The sequence below is a fragment of the Plodia interpunctella genome, chromosome 1 (genome assembly GCF_027563975.2).
Source record: "Plodia interpunctella isolate USDA-ARS_2022_Savannah chromosome 1, ilPloInte3.2, whole genome shotgun sequence".
Lineage (NCBI taxonomy): Eukaryota > Metazoa > Arthropoda > Insecta > Lepidoptera > Pyralidae > Plodia > Plodia interpunctella.
Window position 1 is genome coordinate 2,040,989 of NC_071294.1, and position 20,858 is coordinate 2,061,846.

Here is a 20,858-nt window from a genome sequence, read left to right on the forward strand (position 1 = left end):
CTGATTAGATGAACATAAATTGTGACTCACTTTGATGGAACATGTTGGTTTTGGCAATTCTTTTTTTAGGGCACAAGGGTCCGGCTCGAATAAAATAACCGATACTCGGGTTTTTATTTTTAAGCGCGTCGAATGAGCACGATTTTGGATATGGAGTTGCTTTTTTGGTTTTAACGAATGGTTGCAATTGTTCTATATTGAGTCTAATGTGATGTGTGTCATTTCAATCCACATAGAAAACCGATGTTGGCAAGCTGTACCAGAGTGGTACTCCAGAACTGGGAAACGGTCGACGATGTAAAGGAAATTGCTGGCAACAACTGGATGGGGATGGCCCAGGACAGAGCTGGTTGGCGGAGACGGAATGAGGCCTATGCCCAGCAGTGGGTCACGGAAGATGGTTGAGTAGATAGAGCGTAAGGAGGTAACAAACAAACTTACATCTATAATATTAGTTAGGATAAGGATTATATATTATCTATCAAAAAAAGATTAAATCGATACGATCGTAGTATAAATAGGCAAGTACTTATCAAAACATTTGATGATCGTAAAATTCGTATCAAACTCATTACATGGCCGAGTGGGATTAGGCTTGTGTTTTGAAATTGAATTTTATGTTCAAATATAATAAAGTCGAATATTGATCCTCGATATTTCAAGATTAGGGGGCTATAAAAATTTACGCCGACTAATAAATTAGCAGTTGATAACTTAACTGTTAGATATGAATTCAGACTTCAAATAAAGCGAATGTTTGTATCATGATTATGACATTCTGTAATAGACATTGTGTCTGGACTATAACAGGACATTTAAACTTTTACAAAAAAAAAGTCACATGCCACAATGGCGGAAGGAGGATGGTAGTAAAAGTCATGTCAGATGCCTTTGGGCAACTTAAATAAAATCTGAAAATCTTGTGCTAGCAAAACTCACGCTTAAAAATACAATAATGTATCACTACGGAGTTATACAATACTATCCATGTATTATGACTGAATCAATACATATAATAAAATTGAAGAAAGGCCAAAAATTTGTAAACTGAATATTTTTTTAAATTCTTCTTCATATACTTAGTTACAGATATAGATGACGAAAATATAGTTTTGGAAATTTTTGTCTGTCTGTCTGTCTGTCAGAGTACGCGATAAAAATTACTAAGACTTTGTTATGAAATTCACGCGGGCGAAGCCGCGGGCAAAAGCTAGTTGTTATAAATTAAAGTTTTGACTGTCGAATATTGGTACTCTAAGATTATTATCGGTAAAAATCTGTACACTAAGTTCTGTTTGAGTTATAAATATAGTTTGTACGAAGTTAAGAGTATATTATTCTTAATCGACTTAAACATTAAGATTCTGATAAATGTATTTTTAAATAAAAGTTTTAGCCCCAGTCTATGCCAATTTGGATAATTTGAAAAAGTCCAATTTTGATCGGGTGTTAAATGTAGATAAATTTTATTTGAAAATACTTATATTATTGTCGTTATTACTTTTATTGTTGGGTAGATTTATTGATAACGAATCGTTTAACTAAATTAAGTTATAAAAATATGTTGTAAAAATAAAATTGAGCGATTTCAATGTCAATCAAAGTCCAAAGGTTTTTAAAATTTTTATACCAAAAACCTTCATATACACAATTTGTTTGATATTAAAAGGCTACAAATATATTATAACAGCAATGACATACTTTAGCTCTAAACGACCATCAGGCATGAGGAATACGACTATGAAGAGAAGTGACCATTGGATAGAGATATACGCATGGTAACGTGACAAGCATTACGACCTGATACAATTACTAATCTATATATCTATACATATAATAAAACTGCAAGTAGACTATGGCTGTATATAGTTGATATTGAAGAAATATAAACGTGGAACCAAAACATTTTCTTTAGATTTGTTTCTGTCTGTATTTATATGTATAAATACATATATGTAGTTATGAAATTCAAAAATGTTTTCAAATCAAAAAGTGTCATGTGTGATACAAACTTTAATTTTGAATTCTGATATCGACTGTACTATTGTGTGAAAAGTTGAAGGATTCTGTAAACCGCGCAAATGTTAAGGATTTCCTTTGACAAAGCATATATTTTAACTTAGCGCAACATCCGTGCGACACAAATGATAGCTCAATACTATTATCCAATTGTCCAGTAATGACGGTATCAGGACAATAAAAATTAATAGTTTAACCTATAATTGGAATATTTAAAAAAGGTCCTAACTTAATGACCTCTGTGGCATAATTATTACATGCTGGACTGTTACACTGGAGGTCCCGGGTTCGAACCCCGATCAGGTCTAGAAGAAAAATGATCTTATTCAGATTTACCTGGGTCTTGTATGTTTATCTATAAATTTATATGTTAAGTACAGAAAACCACAGCACATGATTAAGTAAATTAAATAAATTCAAAAAATATTTCATTATTTTATGAAGTTAAAAAAATAACGAAAGTATAGAAGAATATATAATGTACAATATGACAGAAATACAACAAATTAATCATCAGTAATCTGTAGCATCGCGAGGAAACCTGCACACTGGTGACGAGTTTAGTTCACTAGTGTGTATACGACTACCTGCCACTAGATGGCGGTAAGAAATCGTAAAAGTCATGTCAGATGCCTTTAGGCGACTTGAATAAAATCTGACACCAGAGTGTTAGCTAATAATATGCTCGATATGATGATGATTAGTAGCCGTAAGGAGCAACGTGAAGAAGAGAAGAATCTGATTGATCATAAATCGATCGATGATTTTATCAACAGGTATTCAATGAAGAAAATGATGACGATTATGTGATCGATCTATTTCGGCGATGCCTATGACTTGAACTCCAAATTTATCAGAATATAACAAGCTACCTAGATGTCTGCCAGGAAAGAATGAAAGTTACAATATTCTATTAGGTTGGTTCTGAGAGCGTTTCGACCGACACGGCCGCGATGTCATTTCATTTTTTTAAATTTTAAGAAAGACAAGAACTGTTTGTCTATCTTACTTTAATCTGTACTGTGGTTATGTTAATTTTATGAGTGATTGATTTTGGACATGATTCCTTCTCCATGAAAATTGATGGATCGTAATGGCAGCGCGGTCGCAGAGAAACGCTCTGAGAATCAAGGGGTTAGTGCGGGTTTGCATTTTACTTCTCACTATCGAATCGATTCTAAGTGAGACGCAGCCAACCAATCACAGAGCGCCATTGTGACGCAACGACAACCACACTGCACATGTGAGTGAATCACCTCGAATCGATTCGATGGTGAGGAGTGAAATGCAAGCCCACATTCGCCCACGCCCCTTGAGAAACATATACAGAATTTTTATTTTGGCGGGAAAATGTGTGCCTGCGAAGATCTGATTTCCGAATAAAGAAATTCTTTGACTACATTCATCAAATTGATGTCTATCAGATTTCAAGACTTCTTTAAACCGCCGTTTAGTCGCCTTGTATGACATCCACGGGAGTTAATTGAGGTGCTATTCTAAGGTGAGAATTGAAATTGAGATTGTCAGGTTTTTAAAGTGCAGATAAAGCGGTTAATTCTGTACTTTCATTCTTTTATCGTAAGAATAAGTCGGTACGTACATGATGTCATCCAATACCAGCCTTATGAATACAGATAGCATCACGAGTGTCGTGTCATCAATTGATGTAATCCCTTTATTTATATTTACTGTTGTCGATTGAATCTCAACTGCGGTATAATAGCAAAATTTTGGTAAATATTAGTTAGTGAACTGAGATAATAAAATTGTATTGGAGCGCATCTATTATTTAAAATGTTTGTCTATGCCCGGTTCCCGTCCGTCATCTTTTCTGCTCTTTTGACATTGAGGTTGCTTAGTAGTAAACGTGTTATCACATTATTGTTTTGTTGATTCCTTTAAAATAAAGACTTAAAACATATTACCATTAATTAATAATTAATAAACATTACACAAATAAGGATTAAATTATGAACAATGTTTTTTTTGTACGCTATACGACATCGCAGCGCGGTGAATACTGTCAGTCAGTAGGTAGTAGAAGGGTTCAATATACTCACTGATAAATTTCGAAATACTTGCCAACATGATGTAGATTTTGGGATCGTCATAACTTACCTGAAATTGATAAAAGAATTGACATTGATAAAAAAATATCAATCGATATAATAATGTACTACTTAATCTATATTATTATGTAATATGGTTGTACATGGAACTGAATTTCAAATTCAATGATACAATCATACTACCTACATTTATACGGCTATTTTTGTCCTTAACCTTCGATTTCTAACTTTCTTTATCATAAGTGATAGTTACAAACATATGTTTTCTATTAACTTCTTCAAACCACAAGTAATAACTCTATTATTAACTAACTTTTGCCCGAGGCTTCGCCCGCGTGAATTTCATAGCAAAATTTACCGGGATGAAATGTATCTAATTTTCCTACAGGCCCTCCTCATTTTCCGGGATGAAATGCCTATAAGATGTTAACCCGGGATTCTGAGGCATTTTTGATTCATAATTAGTTTTTCAATTATCCTACGGGAACCTGACCATTTACCGGGATGAAATGTATCTAAGATGTTAACCCGGTATATAAGGTACCATGCCAAATTTCAAGCAAATCGGTCCAGTAGATTTCGAGTGATGCGCGTTCAGACAGACAAACAGACAGACAGACAAAAATTTCCAAAACTGTATTTTCGTCATCTATATCAGTAACTAAGTATATTCCATGAAGAATTTAAAAAAAATATACAATGTACAAATTTGGCCTTCCTTCAATTTTATTATATGTATTGTTTCTAACTCTATTATTAATTAATAACTATCGAACTTTCGCTAGCCACAGAACGGACACTCGGGTATTTATATGAAGCGAAGGAGTTATAATGTGCACGGCCAAATTTAGTACAGAGAAAATACGAATGGCTTTTCTAAAAAATACAGAAAAAATTCTGCGTTATCAAATACACAAATTATTGTTGGGCATAACAGAAGTTGAGACATTCCTTTGAAATGAATTTGAAACCAATGAATTTGAGTATGTTGATGTGCTGTTCACTGTACATGTGTTGGTCAGATTGGTGCCGCAAAATGTAGATATGAACAAAACTTGGAACCGTTTCAATTGTCTGGATGCACAACTGGCAAAGTTTTATGCAACGCTTATATCTAGTTATATTAGGTTTAAATTCGAAAGTTCGAAGCGGTAGCGGTCCCAGTTTCGAATCCTACTCGTTCCACATGAGATTTTGTGACAATCAGACTCATGTCCAATAGTTTTCATCAACCACTTGATTCCGAAGGAAAACATCGAGAGGAAACCTGCACACTGGTTGATTATTAACTAGTGTGTGAAATGGAGAAGGCAATGGCAAACATTGATAGCACCAAGAAAATTGTTATGTGTGTTTCATTCCACGTAATGACAACGACCCTCAGCCATGACGAAATACGACAATGAAGAAGAGAGTATTCTATTGAAAACGATGCGCCTGTAAGGTCCTTGTCACATCAACAGATAACAAAGGAAGTAAAAACAATAAAAAATATGACAAAATTCAAACATACATAATACATTTATCACCGCTCCCACCCGGCAGGATGAAGTTTATTGAAAATTGAGCTCTAAATCGTCCACTGTAGACATACTTTACATTGACAACAAACAAGCGGACTGCTCGCTGTCATCTGTCTTCTTCTTCATAGTCGTATTCCTCAGGGCTGAGGGTCGTGGTCATTACGTGGAATTAAACACACACAACAACTTTCTTGGCATTATCAATGGAATGGTTTGCCATTGCCTTCTCCATTTTACACACAAGTTAATAATAATCAACCCGTGTGTAGGTTTCCTCACGATGTTTTCCTTCACCGGAATCAAGTGGTGGTCGATGAAAACTACTTACTATGTATGAGTCAGATTTGTATACAAACTCATGTGGCACGAGTAGGATTCGAACCTGAATCTTTCGATCCACAGACGGGCGTCTTAGCCATTACATCATCATCAGTCTTGCATAGCTTTAAATCGACTTAACGAAATTCATTGCAAATTGACCGCTATTACCACGAGATAGAGATCCATGCAGAGCAACTTGACCTGCAGTTGACTGTACATCAATAACTTCCACATAAGAAATAAACTTTAAAAGTTTAATAAAAATAATAACATGATACTAAAAGCTGTATTTTCGTAGGTGTTATAATGGAGTCGTTTAAAATTAAATTAACAAAAGATAGTATAAAACCATCGTATATCGCATCGTTAAACTGAATCGATTTCAAAAGTAAGTTCTTAATTGACACGGCTATCGATATTCCTTCTCGATCAAGGTTAAGTTAACACTTATCGTGGCAGTAATAGTTGGTTGGCGAGTGATGACGTCACATGTCGATGTGATGAGCATCTAAGGCTTGCTGGCCATCAACAGTATAATATGTAATTAGCTGCGTATTTACAAGCTTTTATTTACTTTCACCTGTCCCGATGTTTGTCTGTCTGTAATCAAATCGTGCAAGTTATATTTCACAAATTGAAGTAATCGCTTGTCCTACAAAGTCGAATTTTTTCATGACAATGCGTTATTATGATAAGCTTGATGGTGTACCTGGTGGCTCCAGGCGAGGGATGTTGTTAAAATTATTTTTTGTCACATTTTGAATGCATCAAGATCTGACTAAAAGCTTGTGGCAAAAATTAAATTTTTGCTAAAAACTTGTTTTATCGAAAACACTAAATATTTTTTGGGTGTAGTGTGTAATCTACTTAACAATTAAAGAACAGTGAACAGTGTTGAGCTGTCAAACAAACACACGAACAAAAGAAGAGCACAAATTAACTAAAATTGATAATCAATAAAGTGCGTTATTTCGGGTAATCAAAATATTATCATTCACTCTTATATTGCCAAGATAGTCACTGTGTGTTTCATTCCACCCAGCCATGAGAAACATGAAAGGAGAATATATTTCTTTAATGACCACGGCGCCCAGCCATGAGAAACATGAAAGGAGAATAAATATTCTTTAGTGAAAAATATCAATATAGCCAGCTCAAACATAGCTTTAACTGGATACAGACTGAATAGTTATTTTTATCAACGGATTAACCTTAAAAAATATGGGTATGCAATAATCTTCTTTTATGTAATTATCTAGGTGTCAGTAAATTGATTTTTCAAAACCCTTTTATTTCTTTTAACAATCTTATGGCCGATCAAGGTAATCGCTCGTCGCTTCGCTTAACCTTCACAACGCAATGTTGCACAAGTTTTAAAAAATAAAATGCAAATGTGAGACTTCCAAAGGACCCTAGAAGTATTTATATATCGGATCTATGTAATATTTAAGTATAAAATTGTATTATGCTTTGATTTAAATGTTACTAATATTATAAAATGTGAAAGTTTCTGTGTATGCATTTATGTGTATGTTTGTTACACTTTCACGGAAAATCGACGGAATTTCTATGAAATTTGGTATACGGGTAGAATATAGCCTGGAATAACAAATAGAATACTTTTATATACCCACGGGAGCGAAGCCCCAGGGCGCAGCTATTATACTAAATGCGAAAGTTTGTGTGTTGTTTATGTTACTTTTTCAAACAAAATCTACTGGACGGATTTTAATGAAATTTGATACACAGATAGAATATAGTTTAGAATAACACATAGGGTACTTTTTATCCCGAAATTTCCACGGTCGTGACGCCCCAGGGCGCAGCTAAGGCAGGGGCAGCAGTTTGTCCGAAAATCGTACATTGTATGATATATTTGAAATATAGTTATCACAGTCTCTCATTCGAGATGTTGAGTGGAAACAAACACAAGTGTTATTAGTTAGTATTATATTGGAGTTAATCATCGCGATAGCACAGATTTCAATTAAAATCTTTCGGCGCGAGGTTAGAAGGCGATACCAGCAACTGGTGCCTATAAATCGGTGGTTTTACCCTATTTGGGCGGATTTAGCGGATTTAGTTAATTATTCATTGCAGCGAAAATAGACGACGTCTTGGGAAGTTTCGGAGATAATGTCGAACGTGAATAACTGATACGATTTCTATTTTCAACTGTACACAGGGGAGCTATTTTGAAACCACAAACTAAGCTTTTCCATTTGTGTGTTGGATTTTCATGCGGTTCTCACTAATAGATAGTGTGATTCTTTAGGAAGGTTTATGTGTATAACTTATTGTGTCTTTACCCGAGAGACGCCGGGACGGGCCGCTAGTTCGACATAAATAAAAAAAATCTAGAAAAAAAAAACTAGATCAATATATGTTCAGCCGCTACGAAGTCACGGACAGACATACAGATACACAGGTGTCTGTATGGTGGCATTAAGGACGGATTGTAAATTTAACGTGTGTTAAACTTATAACTTGAACACAAATATACTAGATGCCGTAAACTATATGAAGTAGAAAAGAAAAACCAGACCTTGGGTTTTGATCGACGTTTTATGAACGCAAGCCAGCGAATGGTACAGATACTAGTGGTGGCTCCTTGACGTTTTTCGAGCCAATGAAACTCAACTGTTTTTGATCAACGAGCAACTAGTTACTAAACCAGTTGGCAACGCCAACTGGTTTAGTAACTAGTTTAGTAATAGTTTGATATAAAAACGTGCCTTTATTTTTCATCTGATTCGTAGCGTTTTTTACTCAACGCATTGCACGTAGACAAAACAGTTGAGAACAATAATAAATTAGTGAAAAATCAGTTTTATTCTTTCACACTACAGTTCTACGTTCCGTTGTTTCCGTGGCGCGCATGTCTCGCGCCGCGCGCGGCTACATTGGAAGCAAACCAGTTGGGTATGCCAACTACTTTTGCAGTTATGATTAAAATAGTTGGATCGTTGTGCATAGAAAACAGTTGAATAAAACGGTTAGTTGAAATAACGCCCACGACTAACAGATACACAAACACGTTAAACTCATAACTCCTGTGTAGTCGTGTTTAAAAAATCAGTTAAAACATACGTTGGAAGTCTATTATACAAAAGTGTTCCACGAAAGATTTATCGGGTAACGAAGCACTTTGTTTTTTGTTACCTACGTCTATTGTTGAATAGAATAGCCATTATTAATATGCGGTTAGTCAGGGCTGTCGAAACTACCGTATTTATTAACGCTGGATGTTAAACATTAACGAATTTATACAATGATCTACAGTACGTCAACTATAAAATATGCAATAATGGGAACTTCCATGGGAACTTCCCTATTGCGAGTACCCTATGTGTGTATTCCAAGTTATATTCTACACGTGTACCGAATTTCATAATAATCTGTTCTGTAGATTTCGTGTAAAACAGTAACAAACAAACAAACATACATACATACACACACAGATCCTCACAAACTTTCGCATTGATAATATTAGTAGGATAATTTATTTTGTCATTAGATGCACCTGTATGAATTTCTTTCGGCATTTCTTCTCAGCAGTGGTCGTATCGAAATGCTAGTAGTCTGTAGCTTTGGTAAATATAGTTTAATTTAGAATATGACGTGAAAAAGTGAAGCCAGAAATTAGGCCTGTGAAGGCCTAATTTCTGAATAAATGATTTTTCGTTCTCGTGATAATTTCGGGAAGAAATTTTCCCTATCGTAATAAGTGTTTGTAAACGTAAAATAAATCACCTGAACGGATGAAACGAATGAACGAAATAAAATATTATTCAAAGTGATTGAACTGTTCAAAATTGCGTGGCAAGAAACCTTTTAAAAGCCTTAGCGCAGAAATATGTTCGAATAAAATTATTGTAAAATATTGCAAAAATATTCCTATACGTTCGTACACAACAGGTGTGTGTTATTCAAAATAGAATCTACGAATCCAGGTGCTAAACTTACATTACTCGGTGTTTAACCCACGCAGAATAATGGCAGTAATGTATAGCTAACAGTGGAAAAACGAAAAAAATAATAATTACTTTCAATATTTATAGAGCTAACTAGCAGCGCGCCGGCGTTCTGTGGGAAATTTGCTACAACTCAAAATGTAGAAATGATAAAAAAGATTTCGTTTTAATTGCTAGTTTCAAAGTTTAATTTATATAAGTTAGTGTTCTGTGTTAATTATAATTAGAGTTTTGTTTGTGAGTTAAAAATAAATTTAGTGGCGAAGTGTGGCTTAAATATGACCGACTGATTTCTGTCATAAGACATAAACAATTTGCTCCTCGCTGGTGTGGTGGTGATGAACGTGTAGCCAATCAAAGCAAGTGTATCGATGTCTATAAAAACTACCTTCAAAAACAACAAAGTTTTGACTATAGCGTTGATATGACGTTCCCACATACTAGACCACGATGTCCCACGAAGCGGCTAAGGGACTTAACGCCGGAAGCACATAGGAATCAATAACATTCCCACGGAAGATTGACGTCAGGCAAAGAGAGGGTTTTATAAGAATAAACAATTTTTTTATTATTATTTAATTTAAATTTATTATAAAGTCAATAACATCTACATCGTGGTAAAATGTAAAGCGTGTTTTTGCGTCGGCGGTTAAAAATACCTACAATGTGCGCAAGCGCAAATCGTCCCTAATGAAAACTAACCAGTTATCAAGCTCAATGAGGGTCTAAAACAAGTTCATTTAGAGAAGCCAATAACACGTCATGTTACCCTACATGGAGGAACTTAATACCACGGTAATAAAGGCGAATTTTAATCGAGCGTTAGTTATGTTTCTGATGTCGACTGTACTTGATTTTAAAAAGGTTTCTCGTGCACCGGATGCGCCAACGAATGCATAGACAAGATTACAAGAATATATATAGCAGATTTAATTAAGTTAGGAATGATTGGCTAAAAGTTTTTAATCTGTGGGATATATTCTACAGATTAAAGACAAGAAACGTGTATTAAATTGTGTTATTTAAAACTATGTGATTTCTAGGTTATTTTTAAATTGTGCTTATATTTTAAACCCACGTGGTTTAAAACAGGCATTATTTTATTTATTTAGTGATAGCATGCAATTATAACTCATGTTATTGGCAAATAAATATTTTCTTTCTTTCTTTCGTGATGTACACAAAAATCGTCACATTTTTTTATTATATGTAAATTAATTGTCAGACAAACCCTCGTCTGTTACTTTTTTTTTGCATAAATTACTAGTACCATTGAAGTGTCTTGAATTGAATTAACCTGTCTTAATTTTCTTAAAATAACACATTTTTATCGTTTATTTTCGTATATCACAGCCATTGTACAGTCGACCGCATGTCAAGCTATCCTGCGTGGATCTTTACGCCGCGGTAATACTTTTCAATTAATTTCGATATTTTCATGAGACACTGTTATTATTGTTAATATTTGCAAATTTTATGATCTTGATAGAGGCAACCCTGAACCGTACAAAAGAACAAGTAATGAACCCTTTTTACTACTGAGTGAAACGTGGTCATTGTTACATAATTGTCGTTCAATTTGTCTGATGGCTTCTAACACACAACGGCCATGATCGTTGCCAATCGGCATTCATCGCCGTTGCTCAGTTTTTCCTTGAGTCGAAGCAAAACGGATTCGCTGATTGTTCAGTGGTTAAGATTGTTATCCCAAGGTTCAAGATTCGGAGAGTTTCGTGCCATATGAATTTCGCAAACGAAAACGATTCAATAGCAAATGTCAAGTGCAAGACTTACAGTTTTATATATGTATAGAAGATATATAGATGAGACATGCGCAGTAAAGTTATTTTAAACAAACAAATTGTATTGTATTTCTATCCCACGACCGATTCCCACGAAAGCGCCGATATTACAATATATCGGGTCCATATAAGAACTTCTGCCCATCAATTGAAAGTGTCCCAGAGGATTTTCTATCAGAAAACTAGTTGCAATCAATAAAGTAGACAGTATGAATTCCCTGTAATTGGTACCGGTTTTTTATAAAAACCCGCCCCTGATGCGCCTGCGCCGACTAAGTTACTATATCAGGCATATAGTAATTAACGCCCGTCTAGCCCAGTACATGTATGATTTAATAGGAGAGGATACGGCTATTTTATTTTTAATTATACTATTTTGTTTCTCATACAGGTTATTTTTTAAACCCCGACGCAAAAAGAGGGGTGTTATAAGTTTGACCGCTAAGTGTGTCTGTCTGTAGCTCATCAACGGGTGAACCAGGTGATTTGGATGCAGTTTTTTTTTATTTGATAACTAATTTTTATACAGTGGTTCTTAGATATGTTTGATCAAAATCGGTTCAGCCGTTCAAAAGTTGTAGCGAAATTAATATGGAAAGACGGGGTATTCTTTACTTTGTCTAAAAATAAACTGTATATATGTTACATGTAATAATTAGACACCAGATATATGATATATATTAAACGGATATATATTAAAAGGCTATGTGAAAATATATAAATTATTCCATAATTACGAAATCTTGTAGTAGTAATTGTGTTTTTGATTTAATGTTTTTTTTTATCCTAAAGGTTGACAAATACAGTCGGTTATAGTCGGCCATATTTTTTTTAAATCAATGACTAGCGACCGCCCCGAGTCGCTAGGGTCAAACCATAGAAAAGTAAACTACGTGTTAAATTTCATCAAAATTGGTCCCTACTGGACCAACTTTTGAGTTTATTCATTACAAACAAAGAAACAAAAATACAAATCTTCTCTTTATAATATTAGTATAGATTATATGAAATCGGCAATTTACGTCGTAAGCGAAGTTTGGCAAACTGCTTAACGATATTGCGGAACCAGAACTACACAGTCGTAGGCCCACGGTGCAACAAGTATAATGCCGGCTCCACACTGACGTCGAGCAGTTTGCCAAACTTTGGCGAATTCGGTATACATTGCTGGTTTTTCGTTACGGTAAATAAAAACACTATACTAACTACGCAATGTTCGCACATCGGCGACAGTGTGGAGCTGGCATTAAAACGAAAGCGAGGCACCCGCTTATCGAAGATGGCTTTTTGCTTCGTGTGCGTGAAAATTAGCGTTAAATTAACATTGTAACCGATTACCGGAACACGGTATCCGTTGGGATAGGTATAGGGATAGGATAAAATAGCATTTTCATGCCTCCAACCTGAGTTAGAAATCGAAACGAGACCCTTGAGACTGTCCTCTGATTTCGATCTTCCAATGACCTACATGTACACGTCTAAAAACATATTCAACCTTATGATAACAGCGATAAGGATTAAGTCTATGTATTTTTAGACGTATATGGAAATTAAGTTACTTGAGTATCGATAACTCTCGATTCTGTATAAATAGATTCATCGAATTAAGCAATTTGTCATGAAGTTTAGAACGCTGTTACCATTTTGATAAAATAAAAATAATGTCGGGAATTGTTCTAACCAAACAGGACAGTCTATGGACGCAGGCAATCCAATAAAAGCGCAGCCTCACTGCTCCGTTTCGTTGTCGAAGAGCATAGCTGTAATATTTTATATCGGTTTGACATTGACATACGTCGTACTGCAGTTGTGATCCAAAGTAAACAAGAAAGTTTTTAAGGAAGCGACATCTATATTTTTATCAAATAAAGAAATCTAAAAAAAAATACAGACAACGAAAACGTGAAATATAATACGGATCCTCGTATCAAAACAAACAATTGGGGCAAAAACAATCATCATATAATCCTACTCCGTCCCAATTCTATAAAAATAATTCCTTCAGCAAATATTTTTCAATGTAGGTGTCCTTATCAAACCAAATATATTGACACTCTCCCCAATCCAAAATCATTTGCTCGTCAGGTCACGAACGGTAAATAAAGATTATTTAAGTGACCATGCGGGTAAGTCAGTATTGGAGAGGTCACATCTCCTTCTTTCCCTAATCGAAGACAGATATTACAGATCAAGGAAATAAGGAGATTAGATTAAAAAATAAGTTCGATTTTTTGTAACAAATCGTTTTGATTGGATATAAAAGATATAATGAGTTTGTCTTTTATGATGTCACATTTCAGCATGTTATTAAACAACTAAACCAGAAGATAATAAACATGATAGAAGAACAGTTGAAAAAGGACATAAAATATAACATCCGATTTTATTGCAGTACAATGGTCTGTTTTGAATTAATTATAGAACTTTGAATGGAATATAATGAAAAATTATAAACATATTTTTTTATAAACACACTTGCTGCGAAGTTTCGCTTTCCCAGGTTTAATTCTATGCGTGTAAGTGTATGTGAACGATATTACTCGATAACGTAAAATCTTCTGGATACTGGATAGCATTTAGGGGGATCTCCGAACGTTTCGACCGCGGCGGTCGCGCGTCATTGTTATTTTTCAAATTTCAACAAAGACAAGAATCAATTTTACTATCTTACTTTAAAATCATTAATCTTTACTGTGGCCAATGTCAATTCTATGAATGATTGATTTGGGAAATTATTGTTTCCTCAAGAAAATTAACGGTTAATAATGACTGTGCCACCGCAGCGGTCGAAACGTTCGGAGATCCACCGTAAATGTTATCCAGTATCCAAAAGGTTTTACGTTATTGAGCAATATCGTACACATACACTTACACACATACAAACTTTGCCAAAGTTGATATCCATAATATTAGTAAAATTATTCATACTAGTTGTTCGCCGCGAACTTAAGACTTCGCGAGCACAATAAATTTTTGATAAGTTTTTTACAAAATTGTGAGTAATTCAAAAACGACTTAACCGATTTTGTTGCCCCACGAAATTAAAAATTCTAATGACGGATTATACATACCTTTTAAATGTCATCAAAATTAGACCAATGGTTCGAAAGTATTTAATAGTATTATTTGTAACTCAATAGCGTTACAAATAAACATACATACATACAAACAATGTATTTTTGTCCCTAGTCGATTTGTAGACAATTATTCACTGTTCTATAAGTATAAGCCATTTAGTCACCTAGACACAAGAATCCATGTAAAAACTTGTTAAAAATAATTATTGCTTGAACGTTCCTTATCAATTTTAAAGAAATACGATTTAAAAGCTAAGCTTTGAAAAAAGCTCGCGTGGCGCAAAGCTGTAAACACGTTGTAGATCGTAAATCGGTTATCACTAGCGGCAACCTCAAGAATTGCACAAAGGTGATTCACCTTCGGAGATAATAAAAATAAATACGTGTTCGAAAAGCTCGTTTCGGGGAATATTGTCGGAACAAATTAAAATAGTAGTTGTTGCCGTCCACCGAAGGTCCTGGGTTCGATTCGCAGGTCGGGGATATTATGTCTGTGGTTTTTGGTGTGTTCTACTTGTTTCCGCGGTTGTACCCATCGGAAAACGACACCAGCTTCGTGTACGCCGTCGAGTATGGTTGAAATGTTTTAGACAAGATGCATGAAACGAGCTCAAAGTTGATTGAGCCATTCCTAAATGAAAAAATCCTCTGTCTGATTGGTGGGTTTTAAAGAATGCAAATAAAACCAGGACAACATGCTTTTAACTTTACGTGCCTTCCGAAGCACGGAGGGGCTCAAGATAATTTTGGTCACCCATCCAATCGCCGACCATTGTGAGAGTGTCTTAACCTCCACTATCACAGGCAGAGCGCGCTATCCACTGCGCCATTGGGTCCATTGAAAACCTGCCAATCGTAAAACATTTATAAATATTCTTACAACATCTTCAACTGGTATCAATAGAGTGCTCCCTGTATTTTTGAATGGTGACCTTAATACATTGAGTTATTGTTCACGCAATTGACCAGCCAATTGGTCAATAAAGCAATCTTTACCGAACGGTCTAATGGTGATCATAAATTTTAGAACAACTTGTAATATTTCGGCTGTGGAGCCCCAAAGCCCGTGGTGCGCGATATCGTCATAATTTTCATACAAAAGCAGAAATATAAATAGCTAGCTGCGCCCCGGGGTTTCGCTCTCGTGGGAAATTTTGGATAAAAGTACTGTATGCGTTATTACAGATTCTACCCGTGTACCAAATTTCATAACAATCCGTCCAGTAGTTTTTGCGTGAAAGAGCCACAAATATACACGTATACGTCCTCAAAAATTTTAATTTCGTAGCATTTCTTCTTTCGCATATATAATATTAATAGGACAAGTAACACCTTTAATAAAACATTTATTAGTAAAGCTCAAAAAGATTAAAAAGTTCACAGGATACAGCTGTACCTGGATTAATATTTGCATGTTTTTATAATTAATTATGCAAATGTCCATGGCCAGAATAAGTTGACACATACTTTTAATAGGAACCGATATACTTTCAAGCGACACACACACACAGCACAGGTCACCAATATTGCAGTTGTATGTACGGGGCTTACTTTAATGCACGATATTTTAGTGTCCATAATAATGACAACATTGATTTTGGCGTAATATTTACAAAAGAAACGGTATATTCTTCTTATCACGTGTTGATAACTTATGTAATAACTAGCTATGCTTCCGGTTTCGCTTACGTGGGAATTTCGGAAGAAAGTACCTATAAGAAGTAAGTAATAAAAGTAACTAGTAAATATGGTTTTTTTAATAATATTTCTTGTTTTAATTATATCGAAGAATCGACCAAGATCACAAAATTTTAATTAAATTTATGAACAACGGTTTTTTCGAATATTTCTTGTATTCAATTAATTAGAAGTTGCTTTGAGAAGAAAAATGGAATTAACGAAATCGATGGTCCGATTCCATCTAATTAACATCTTTAATTGGAAATCGGACAAAATGGTCCAATCCCTTTTAATTTGTTGTATACTGATACACATCTGTTACTTCACAAGAAACAATTGTAATTAGTGTAACGCATAATTAGACAAATTATATTTTATTGGAAAATCGGTATTCAATGACAATAACATTGTTCTCAGATAATAATATATAAGTCTGTGTTGCCAGATTAAAACCATTTGAAAAATATCACTTACAAGAATACGTCTGATTCTTATTTATTGTAGTATTAGCGATACGTTTGTGAACTATTAGCGATACGTTTCGGCGTAAAATCATAATAGTATTATATACCTAAACCTTCCTCAGGAGTCACACTATCTATTGGTGAAAACCGTACTAAAATTCGTCTACTTGTTTTAGAGTTTGTCGTGTTTATACAGCCAGATGTGACAAGTAGACTTTTCCGTTGTTACCTGTTGAACTTGATAGACCATTATACCACAACCAGAGATCACTGTAAAAAATATAATTAAAATGCAAACATGGCTATACAAAATTAATAACGAAGGTAACATTAATGAACATTACCAAAAAATGATTGATTCTTCGATGTAAAATAAATTACATTTTCCCAATAACAAGTCAAGACAACAAAACAACCTTGTCGAAGCTAAAAATATAATGATACGTAATACAAATCCGTAGAAAAGACACACTAATGATTCAGATAAAGAAAACTGTGATGTAATCATAGCAAATTGAAACGCACAGGAGCCCAAAGAGGTATATAACCCTGACCGGACTATTTAAATAATAGGATTATAACGAGTTACAAACCTACAAATCTTTATATTTTTTGTATGAACAAAAGAACACGGCAATCAGTTAGGTGATTACCAGTCAGATATATTCATTATACATGCGTTTAACTTGGGTACGTAATTTGTACCTTTAAATAATTAGGAGGTGGGTCAAGAAAAAATTCAACCATTGAATTCGAGGCATACAATACCACAGAAGGTCAAGGAGACGATGGGATGATAATAAGGATGTTTAAGTCTATATACAATCTTTAGGGCATTATATAATTATATGTACAACAAGTTTATTTGTTAGACAAAATAAAGAACCCCCGTTTTTCAATACTCATTTCACTACAACTTTTGAACGGCTGAACCGACTTTCATGAAACATGGCTAAGAACACATTGGCTAAATTATCCATGACACAAAAAAAAATAAACGAAAATCGTTTCATCCGTTTGAGAGCTACGTTGCCACAGACAGATACACAGATGGATACGTTAAATAAATATAATAAAATAAATTTATAACACCCCTCTTTTTGCGTCGGGGGTTAAAAACATTACAGACTTGGGTACAATACCTTAATATTGCATCTACTCACTTAATACTCAGAAATGGCGGGTAATCGTTATGCTTAAGATGCGTAAATTACTTCTTGGTGTATCAATAATATTCACTTGTTTACTTGATGGGCCTTTTGAGAACCATAAAAAGGCTCCTTGAAGTGCATCCGGCTATCAAAATATATGGATTTAAAAAATAAAGATTTACAGCAGCATAAAACGGCTACCAAAACTTACGGCTTACGGCAGATATTTTTTTTATGAATATAATATCATTATTAAAAACTCAAGCGCTTCGTTCCAGACTCAAATTTTCTTGCCGTGAAAATCCCAAAATTGACGTTAAAAAGTAAAAAAATTATACTATACTCTGAATGTAATTAAACCTAAGTGTGTCTTGTTGTTGTACACATGTTCTTTTTTCAAATAGGTACCTATTTTGTCTTTTTTTTTTCTTTTTTTCTTTCTGTTCATGACTTGATCACTTGTTTTATTTTCATAGTACCTTTGAGACAAAATTACAAATCCGATTTTTTAAATTTTTTAAATTTCCTTCTTCGCTTACGTTCAGAAATCGTATTTAATAACTGACAGTGACATCTAGCATAGATAACGACACATTAACGATTACCCGATTGACCAGTTAACTAATCTTAAATTACAGTCCAAAGGATTTTTTTTCGGAAAATATTGAAGTAAATGTTGATTTGTTTGGCATTGAAAACTTCAACTAAAGACTCCTTGAAAGACCGACAACACTCATGCCCCTGGTAATGCAGTTGTTCCTGGGTGGTGATCACCGCCATCATCGTGTAATCTATGAGCAATGCTCTTGTCGGAGGCAGTCCTTCCATTGCTCTCTCTACATAACTAATTGCTGCACTTTAATTTATTTGCCTGTTGTACTTTTTTCTTCATAATTTCGTTTATCCTTCCAATCTACCTTACCTTCTACGATATTTCTAAAGAAGGTATCGCATCGTATCAAGTGTCCTCTGGTTAACTTAGTGTTTGCCAGATCACTTATTTTTATTTTATTATTTCTTTTTCACCATCTGGTATACACCGGTTGGTCGTAATTTATTTGCGCAAAATTGGTAGCGAAGTGCATTGACCTCGTCTTATAATAAATCATTACATACGAAGGCATGTCGGTCTTTTTGTCCAAGTCCAATCAACGAATCAGGTTCTCATTGTGATTGCTAACAAAAACTGGCTGCGGAAATGTTAGAATTTAATAAAAACTTATAATAACTTAAGTGTTAGATGATTAGATACTTATCTAATTTTGCACTTATGTTTTTATAACTAGATGATATTGTATGCCGCCCCAACATGGATCACTGTGCGGCGACAGAGCCTTTACGAATTAATTTAAATACAAAGATTAATTATCTTTTTTTGTTATTATACTAGGTTATAATAGCTGCCAAATTCCAACATTTTGAGGTATTACTCGAAGCGCATCTATTTTTAATAGCATATAATAAAACTCACCGATTTCTAATATACTTAACCAATTTCGTCAACGCAATCAATAGTTGAATATTTGAAGTGCGCTCGCGCTTTTGTTCCTTCGAGCTGGATGTCATTATCTAATAAGTTATATTTTCTTCGATTTCTTTTGGTCCCATTTGAGCATTAAAATACAAACGCATCCATTTATGGGCAATCTCTTTACTATCAATTATAGCCACAGGCTCTAGCACCAGTCAGATTGATTTATCTTCTCTATTAACTGCTAGGTCCTTCGTATAGAAAAGTTGGGAATATAGATTGGTCGAGTGTAGTGGAATGCTAGTAGCCGTTGCGATTACTTCATAATATAATGTTGATATTCTGAATATATCAAAGACCGCCTCCACATCAGCGAACTCGGAACAGATGCCGACGCGAATGGACATTTATTGTGTATTTTGTATATACGCGTTTAATACCAAAAAAAAAATTGCAATGTACGCCAAAACCGCGAATTTTGTCAACTGTTTGCTGATAGTGTGGAGGCGGTAAAAATTCTTGAAGCAGACGTTTACGTCACTCTCTCGCGTCTGAATGTTACCTGGTTTCTTTCTCAACCGCTGAGAGTCAGAGCTCAGGGTCTGCTAAACGTCAAGTCACTACCTGTCCACATGGCAACCCTGCCGAGTTGCGTTTTCAATTATAATTTATTGGATTGTATCGTATTTGTATTACATGTGGTTTCAGATTTTATTAAACAAAAACTGCTGAATTCGATTGTATGTACTTCTGTCACTGTCACATACATGTTCAATTTATACATTACTCAATTCATAGTCTTGAAAAATGGCCAAGTGTGAAACTTGGACACCTGTCGTACCTACAGTGTTACCTTCAAACTGACAATTAAAAGAACCAGTTGCAATTAATTTACTGCGGCAATGAAACTGCGGTTAAAATGACCATTGTTAAGTTAGTTTACACCGATATCAATTTGATCGATGGAATAATGTGGACTGTGGGACAACCTAAGTTAATTACCGGACAAATAAACGAAGGGTTTACAGAAATTCAGTTTGTATAACTTCTAGAACTTTAAGGCTATGGCTAAGGAGAACAATATTAGACTAGTTGTTTGCCGCGAACTTAGACCTCGCGAACGCAATACATTTTTGATGATTTTACAAAATTGTGAAAATTTCGAAAACGACTTAACCGATTTTGATGCCCCACGAACTTAAAAATTCTATTGACAGATTCTACATACCTTTTAAATTTCATCAAAATCAGACCAACGGTTCGAAAGATATCGCGTGCGTACATACATACATAGAAAAAATGTATTT

At 34.6% G+C, this 20,858-nt stretch overlaps 1 protein-coding gene across 9 annotated transcripts in view; it reads right to left on the minus strand.

Annotated features, from left to right (window-relative positions):
• LOC128671464 (pseudouridylate synthase RPUSD2-like) overlaps positions 1 to 20,858 on the minus strand; it is a 336,427-nt gene that overhangs the window by 94,699 nt on the left and 220,870 nt on the right. Inside the window, exon 2 of one of the 9 annotated variants that reach the window (XM_053747966.2) lies at positions 15,501 to 15,631. The exons of the other annotated variants lie outside the window; for them this stretch is intronic. The gene's annotated coding sequence lies outside the window, so the exon portion shown is untranslated. The remainder of the gene's footprint in view (positions 1 to 15,500; positions 15,632 to 20,858) is intronic. 9 annotated transcript variants of the gene reach the window in all.